Genomic DNA, 9,465 nt, shown 5'->3' on the forward strand with positions numbered 1-9,465 from the left:
TCTCTCCATGAACAATAAATAATCCATCTACATCATCATTTTAAACAGGTATAACACCCCATTGTAGACATATACCATAGCTGATCTACTATCTATTACTTTACTATGTTGTTTTCAGTTTTTCCTTATATGTAAACAACATTGTTCTAAATGTCATTGTCTTAGTCAGCCAGTGCCTCCCTAACAAAAGAGCATAGACTGGGTGATTAAAACAACAGAAATTTATTTCTCACAGTTCTAGAGGCTGGAAAGTCCAAGAACAGTTGCTGATCAGTTAAGTTACTGGTGAGGACTCTCTTTCTGGCTTGTAGATGGCTATTTTCTCACTGTGTCTTCCCATAGTCGGGGAGAGAAAGAACGGTGTCTCTGTCTTTCTCTTTGTAAAAGGCCATGGTCTTATTAGATGGGGGCTCCTCCCTTATGACCTCATGTAACATTCACTACCCTCTTAAAGACCCAATCTCCAGCTACATTCACTTTTGGGACTAGGGTTTCAACATGTGCATTGGGGAGGGACATAATACAGTTCATAGCAGTCACCGTACTCACATAGCTTCACACCTCCCTGAGTATGGCCTTATATTTAATTATCGATAGGAACAGAATTGCTACCTACTTTCAAGGTATTCAACCAATATTGCAAAATGACCTTGCAATTAATAGTCCTGTCAGCAGTGTATGAAAATCCTACTAGCTAATTAGGGAACATTTTTAGGTGAACTACCGTTCAGCGTCAGAAGGATTGAACTTGATTCTCAGGTCACTTGTTGGACTCCTGGTAAAGAAGAAAAAGAAAAACAGGAACAGAAAAATATAACATGAGGACCTGCCCCAAAGAACATGTCAAAGTTTGTTTTTAGCGATTTCCCTTCCCTAACCCCTTCTAGAAACACCCACTACCTGAAGCTGTCTCCCTGCTGCCTAGGGTTCCCCAGGAGGCTTGCAGCCCAAGGCAAAGCTCTGGACCTGCAGCCCAGATGGAAACACATCAGGACATTTCCTCCATACAAACTTCACAGGCCTAGGGCTTTTCTCTCCCTCACTTCTCAGAGAGGAAAGACAAAGACAGCAAGGGTGTTCTTGGTACCATTACTGAAAATATTTGCATTTCAAAAGGAAAAAGTATGGATGATGTATTCACACAAAGGACAAATATCAAATAGTGGAATTGTAGCCTCCCTAATTTTACCAGTGGGAAGATACTTGGAGAATGTGTTTTAGTCACTCTGTGTTAGGCTATTACTCTCTTACTCCTATGTATAGAATTGGCACTGAAAAAAGTCTGACTCTCAATTTCAACTCAGGGTTATGAGATCAAGCCCATGTTGGGCTTCATTGCTTAAGATTCTCTCTCTCTCCCTCTGTCCTTCCTCCCTCTAAAAAAAAAGTGTATGTATACATAATTGTGTCAGATGCCTCATCAGTTATGTCCTGAACTCTGAGGATTTCCTTTTTTTTTTTTTTTCTCAAGATTTTATTTATTTATTTGAGAAAGAGAGAGAGAGTTAAAAGAGAGAGAGCATGAGCAAGGGCAGAGGGAGAAGGAGAAGCAGACGCCCTGTTGAACCGAGAGCCTGAGGTGCAGCTCAAACCCAGGACCCTGAGATCATGACCCCAGTGGAAGGCAGACATTTAATGGACTGAGCCACCCTGGTGCCCTGAGGACTTCCTTTTTGAGTAGGCATCCATGAGCACCAAATCTTCCATTGTTATACAGCCAATAATTGGAAGGCTTGGCCACCAACTAGCTTTGAATGAGTATATTTCAAACCTTCACTGCCTGCTTACTTCCGGTGCCAACACCATAGGACACGTTCATATCACAACAACCTCTGCCTTGCACCTTCGCATGGCAAGTGAGTCGGCATGGTGGGTGTTAAGAGTATCCTGGTAGCCATTCCCTACACCAGTCTCCCAAAGTAAACGTATACCAACCCAACTGCCCTTCGCTGTCTCTCAAAAATGTACACAGTCATCCTGGTGTCACCTGACAGGAAAGGAAATATGCCAAAGAGAAAGTTGGAGTGAAAAAAAGGAGTAGGGGGAAAAACCCCACTGTCTAAATTAACTGCAGTTAAAATATCTTTCTTCTGCTAATGTTATGAAAATACATAACTTAATAAACATAGTGCTATGATCGCTTCCCGGGCCTTGGAAAGATCAGCACGATGTCCGCACACTTCACTGACTTCAAAGTAAAACCAACTCTGCTTCTATCTCCAAACTTCTCTGGAATTCCTCCCACCTTTCATTTCCCCCTCCCCCATTGTCCTCTTTCCCCTGGACTGTAGAACAGCCCTGTAATAGACCTTCCTTCTCCAGATTTCATGAGCCTCCAGCCCATCTAAAAATGCACATTTGGCACATGACTCTTGTATTTAAAATCTCTCCCTGTCATCAGGTGTCCTTTGTCACCAGGGTGAAGCACGACCCATCTCAGCTTCTGTGGCTCCCTCCACCTCTCCAACCTTCTCTTGCTTCTTGAGCCACAGCATCCCTTGTGCTCATGTACTAGGACTGCTTGGGATCCTTCAGATCAGCCGAGTATTCTCCACTCTCTGTGTCTTTTGTCTTTCTGCTTCCATCTTCTTTTTTCCAAACATATCCCCTTCTCAGCCCTAACTCAGTTGGTATGATGAGCATCTACTCCTCTTTCATGGTATAATGTAAGCATCTCTCTCTCCATAAAGACTTTCCTTGACAATCAGAATTAGCTATATATCTTTTTACTCTATTCTTAATAAAGTTCAAAATTTTTTTTAATTTACATAACAAATCCATGAATACACTCTCACTGTAAAAAGGGGAGACTCAACCACTATGGATAAATTGAGTGATCACCACCGCCAATGCTTGTCATTTGTTGGGTGTGTGTTTTTCCAGCTTTTATGTATATTAATGTCCCATTCCTCATTTATACATCTTTCTTCCCCTACTAGATTAGAAAACCCAGGAGGGCAAAGGCAATGTCTTATTCATCACTCTATCCCCACTCCCATGTAGGAATAGCCAGCACTAGAAATGCTTTGAAGCACAGAGAGTTTAAGGAACTTGCCCAGGTTACCCAGAAAAGTGGCCAAGTTGGTATTCAAACTCAACTAGAACATGTACTCACTGAAGGTTTAATTGTTTAATAATAATGAAAACCCACATTAGGACAAGCAGCATTTGGATTAGAAGTGTTGCCTCCAGAGAAGGTCCACCATATACCATCCAAGCCGATATGAATGTGCTTAATGACTCACATAAGAACCATGGTAGCATACATCACAAAAAATTAAGTAATTGCTTTTCCTTTTTTTTTTTTTCCCCTCCAATTTTGTTTCCTATGGAAAGACATCTAGTAAACGTGTTTTCACTAGTTAAATAGTGCTAGTATCTAGGGCAGTCCTACGTTATAGCATACCATGAGAATTATAATAGCCAAGAGGTTACTCATTATTCTTTTTAAAACAATGAGTAAGACATTTGTGGCTTGCTTTTTAAGATAACTTCACTCATTTCCTGTACAACCTACCACTATCTACAATTAATTTTAATTTCCTTGCGGGCAGCTCTAATTTGTATCTAACAAAGAGCTAGGTTCAGAGCGCTAGTCAGACATCTGCTGAAGGAATTTTCCTCTGAAAATGCAGTAGATTTCACTAGAAGGAGAACCATAGCTTTGATAGTCCCCCAGACATTCAAGATGAGTGACTGGGATTGTCTCAAGAAATCTCTTTTCTCTCTTAACAATCACCCATGCTCTTGGCTGTCTAGAGCTGAAAGAGCCTTAGTTTTCTGTAAGAAAGCAGCCCAAAGCCTGCTTCTCAAAAGAAGCTGCGCTAGTTCCCTCCTAGACGTCAGGTACAGAAAATTGGAATAACCTTTATTCTTGGTTTCTTCTACTCTGTTATCACTGGCTCATCAATGGATTTATTTTAATTATTTATTACTTTTTAAAATGTATTCATAACATAACAAGTGTCTCTAAATCTACCACTGAGGGGTGCCTGGGTGGCTAAGTCAGTTAAGCGTCTGACTTGAGCTTGATCATGATCTCAGAGTCCTGGGATTGAGCCCTTTGCGGGGCTCACCGCTCAGTGGGGAGTCAGCTTATCCCTTCCCTCTCATTATTCGTGCTCTCTCAAACAAATGAATAAAATCTTTAGAAAAAAAATCCAAGAATCAGTACACTGACCATCTCTCATTCGCTTTTTTGCTCCTTTCTATTCCATCCCCTTTCACCCTTCACTATCCCAAATTTTGTGTTTATCATTTTGTTGGGTTTTTTTACTTAAATTTTTTATTTGGAGATATTTTAGATTTGATTGCCATGAGAGCTCCGGTGCCCTTCACCTAGTTTCCCCCAGGGGTAAAATCTTAACAAAACTAAGGTATGGTATCACCACAGACACTAACATTGCTATAGTCAAGATGTAGAACATTGCCATCGCCACAAAGAACATGCGTGTCGGCAATACCAGCTATAGTCGCGACCACTGCTTTTTCCTCCTCGGTCCACCTTGATCCTTGATCCCTGATCCCCTTCCTTGATCCCTGGCAACCGCCGATCTGTTCTGCATTTCTAGAATTTTGTCATTTCGAGAGTGTTGTATAAACCCACAATGTGTACAATATATATTATACGATATATAATCTTTTGAGATTGACTTTTCTTTACTCAGCATAGTTTTCTGGAGATTCATTCAAGTTGTTGCCTGTATCAGTAATTCATTTTTGTTGTTGTTACTGGTGAGTAGTATTCTATGGCATATCATTTAATCGTTCGCCTATTAAAGGGCATCTAAGTTGTTTCCAGTTCTTAGCTATTATGAATAAAGCTGCTATAAACATTTGTGTATAGGAATTTGTGTGAACATAGCCTTCATTTCTCTGGGAAAATGGCAAAGTGTGCGATTGCTGGGTCATAGAGTAGTTGAATGTTTAGGTTTTCAGGAAACTGTCAAAGTGCTTTCCAGAGGGGTTGAATCATTTTAAATTCCCACCAGCAATGTATGAATGATATCAGCATGCTCTCCAGCATTTCATGTTGTTACTATTTTTTATTTTAGCCATTTTGGTAGGTGAGTAATAATAGTTCATTGTGGCTTAAATATGCATTTCCCTAATGGTGAATGAGGTTGAATATTTTTTCATGTGTCTGCCATCTGTATATGCTCTTCAGGTAAAATGTCTTTTGTCTATTTTATAACTGGATTGTTGTTTGCTGTTAAGTTGTGATTTTTTTTTTAAGATTTTATTTATTTGTCAGACAGAGAGAGAGTACACACAAGCAGGCAGAGTGGCAGGCAGAGGCAGTGAGAGAAGCAGGCTCCCTGCTAAGCAATGAGCCCGATTCGGGACTCGATCTCAGGACGCTGGGATCATGACCTGAGCTGAAGGCAGCGGCTTAACCAACTGAGCCACCCAGGCATCCCAAGTTGTGATTTTTATATACTCTAGACTCTAGTCCCTAGTCAGATGTATGGTTTGCAGACATTTCCCCCTCCTTCATAATTTGTCTTTTTGTCCTTTGGACGGAGTCTTTTTGCAGGATAAAATTTAAATTTTGATAAAGTCTAACTTACCAATTTTTCTTTTTACTGACCATGTTTTTAGTATAAAGCCTAAGAACTCTTTGGCTAGCCCTAGATCCTAAAGATTTTCTCTTATTCTTTTTCTAAATGTTCCATAGATTTTGCATTGCATTTTATATCTAAGCATGTGATCCCTGTTAATGTCTCTATAAGGTATGAGTCTTAGTTAGGGTCTTTTTTTTTTTTTTTTTAAGTGTATGGATATCTAACTGCTCCATTTATTGAGAAGATTGTCTTTTCTCCACTGAATTGCTTTTGCATTATTGTCAAAAATCAGCTGAGCGGGATCACCTGGGTGGCTCAGTCTTTGAGAATCTGCCCTTGGCTCAGGTCATGCTCCCAGGGTCCTGCAGTCAAACTCCCCAGGATCCCAGGATCCTGGGACCGTTTCCTCTCCCTTGCTTCTGTTCCCTCTCTCGCTATGTCTCTCTCTGTCAAATAAATAAATAAAATCTTTTTTGAAAAAATCAACCGAGCATATTTGTGCTCAGTTTTGCATTACTGTCAAAAATCAAATGAGCATATTTGTGTGGGTCTATTTCTGATTCTTTATTCTGTTCTGTTTATATATGTGTCTCTCTGCCAACACCACATAGTTTTGATTACTATACCTACAAAATGCCTTAAAATGTGAAAGACTGATTCCTGCTAGTTTCTTCCTCTTTTTCAAGATTGTTTTAGCTATTCTAGTTTCTTTGTCTTTTCATACAAATTTTAGAATAATATTGTGTATCTCTACAAAATCGGGGATTTTTATAGGAATTGCATTAAGCTTTTGGAGAAAACTGGTGTCTTTGCTAGGTTGAGTCTTCCAATCCATGAGCATAGTAAGTTTCTCCATTTACTTAGATTTTTTACTTCTTTCATTAGTAGTTTGTAGCTTTTAGCATAGAAGTTCTATATGTGTTTTGTTAGATTAACACATCAATATTTCTTTTTTTTTAGTTATTATAAATGGTACTGTAATTTAAATTTTGATGTCCATGTGTTCATTTGATTTTTATAGGTTCATCTTGTGTACTGTGAACATGTTGAACTCACCTGTTAGTTTTAGGAATTTTTTGTAGATTCCTTGGGATTTTCTATGTAAACAAGCATGTCATCTGAAAATATGAACAGTTTCATTTCTTCCTTTTTGATCTGTATACTTTTTATTTTATTTTCTTGCCTACTGCACTGGCTAGAATATTCAGCACTGTGTTGAATAAGAGCAAACTTTATTACCTTGTTCCAGATCTTATAGGGGAATGCATTCAGTCTTTCACCATTAGTATAATGTTAGCTGTAATGGGTTTGGGGGGTATTGTTTTGTTTTGTTTTGTTTTGTTTTTGTTTTTGTTTTGTTAGATGATCTTTATCAAATTGAGGAAGTTCCTCTTTATTCCTATTTTTCTGGGAGGTTTTTTTTTTTTTTTTTTAAAGATTTTATTTATTTATCAGAGAGGTGGGGGGAGAGAGCGAGCACAGGCAGACAGAATGGCAGGCAGAGGCAGAGGGAGAAGCAGGCTCCCCGCTGAGCAAGGGGCCCCATGTGGGACTCAATCCCAGGACGCTGGGATCATGACCTGAGCCGAAGGCAGCTGCTTAACCAACTGAGCCACCCAGGCGTCCCTTTTCTGGGAGTTTTTATCATGAATCATTGAATTTTGTCAAATAGTTTTTCCACATCAATTGATATGTGTGATTTTTCTCTTTTAGTCTGTGAAGTAGATTATACTGATTGATTTTCAAATATTAAAACTGACTTGTATCATTGGAATCAACTCTATTTGGTCATGGTGTGTATAATTCTTTTTATATATTGATAAACCCTGTTTGCTAATAATTTGTTAAGTTTTTTTTTTTTCTGTATTCATGAAGTACTGACTTTGTCTGATTCTGGTATCAGGATAATACCAGTTTCACAAATGAAATGGGAAATGTCCCCTCTTCTATTTTCTGGAAGAGATTGTATAAAACTTGTATTAATTCTGTTTTAAATGTTTAGAATTCTCCAGTGAAACCATTAGGATCTGGAGATTTCTTTGTGGAGGGCTTTAAAAGTACAGTTAATTCCTTTAGGAGTTATAAGGCTTTTAAAATTGTCTGTTTCATATTGGGTGAGTTCATGTTTTTCCAGGAATTGGTCCATTTCATCTCAGTTGTTAAGTCTATGTGTGTATAATTGCTCATGGTATTCCTTTATTATTCTTTTGATGTCTGGAGGTTCTGCAGTGATATTTGCTGTTTCATTCCTGATATTGGTCATCTGTGTCTTCTCTCTTTTTTTCTCTATCAGTCTTGCTAGACATTTCTCAATTTTGTTAATCTTCAAAAAATCAGCTCTTTGTTTCAGTGGTTTTTTCTATTATTTTGTTTTTCATTTCATTGATTTTTATTATTTCCTTCTTTCTGCTTGCTTTTGGCTTATCTTTCTCTTCTTTTTCTAGGTTCATAATGTGAAAGTTTAAGAGATTTCATGCTATAGATTTCCCTCAGAGCACTGCCTTAGCTGTGTTGTGCAAATTTTAATATATTCTATTTTCATTTTCATTTGTTTCAGGTATCTTTTTTAACTTCGCTTGAAATTTCCTATTTGACCCATTGGTTGTTTAGAAGAGTCCTCAACTATTTGAGGACTTTTTGTGTCCAGTTGTTTCCAGTTCTTAGCTATTATGAGTAAAGCTGCTATAAACATTTATATATAGGAATTTGTTATAGGAATCTGTTATTGATTCTGTTATTGATTCTTGATTCCATGTGGTCAAAAAATGCATTCTGTATGATTCTACTTCATTTTTAATTTGTTGAAGTTGGTTTCATGGCCCATCTTGTTATAGGTTTCATGGGCGCTAGCAATGAAGTGTTTCTGCTGTTTTGGGGTGGGATGCTCCACAAATATCTATTTGATTTGTGTTGGCCAATAGTGTTGTTGAGTTCTTCTATACCCTTGTTGATTTTTGTCTAATTGTTCTATGAATCATTGTCAGATGTCTTAATTTTTGCCTGTCTAGTAGGTGGAAAATGTTATTTTGTGGTCTTGACTTGCATTTCCCTGAGTTCTAGTGAAATCAAGGGTCAGATTAAATACTTTCCTTCCTCTCTAGTTGCAGCTTTTAAAACATGTTGTTGAGACTTTACTTTTTTTTTTTAAAGATTTTATTTATTTATTTGAGAGAGAGAGAGAGAGCACAAGCCAGGGGAAGGGGCACAGGGAGAGGTAGAAGTGGACTCCCCACTGAGCAGGGAGCCTGATGCAGGGGCTGGATCCCAGGATCCTAAGGTCATGACCTGAGCCCAAAGCAGATGCTTAACCAACTGAGCCATCTGGGCGCCCTTTAAGGAGAAGCAGACTCCCCACTGAGCAGGGAGCCCACCTTGGGGCTTGATCCCAGGACCCTGAGATCATGACCTGAGCCCAAAGCAGATGCTTAACCGACTGAGCCACCCAGGCTCCCCAAGACTTTCCTTACAAATTATTCAAACTTTTTTTTCCTCTTGTTTCTGTTTTTTTGTTCTTGTTTTTGTTCTCACATATGTAGTGACCCTGGTGATGCATCTGAAGAGAGAAATAAGGAATATGCCTCTGGATAATCTCCATCTGGCATAGTGCCACAGCAATTAGACACATACTTGGGCCAAAGCCTTCAGTGACCCTCTGTTTTCTAAAAAATACAGTCCTATTGCTTCTTGGCATTTTAGCTAAGATCAAGTGTAAAAAATACAGACCCAAACCTTAGCCTGGCGTTTAAAGTCCATGTGATGTACTTCTGATTTAACTAACCCAGCTATGTCAATGCCTCTCTGTTCTTTGATAAGTTGGCTCTTGCCATTCCGTCTGCCAAGAATGTTCTTGGTCAGTCAAAATCCTACCTATGCTCTAAGTGTTGCTCAAATGCTCCCTCTA

The sequence above is a fragment of the Mustela nigripes genome, chromosome 10 (assembly GCF_022355385.1).
Source record: "Mustela nigripes isolate SB6536 chromosome 10, MUSNIG.SB6536, whole genome shotgun sequence".
Classification (NCBI taxonomy): domain Eukaryota; kingdom Metazoa; phylum Chordata; class Mammalia; order Carnivora; family Mustelidae; genus Mustela; species Mustela nigripes.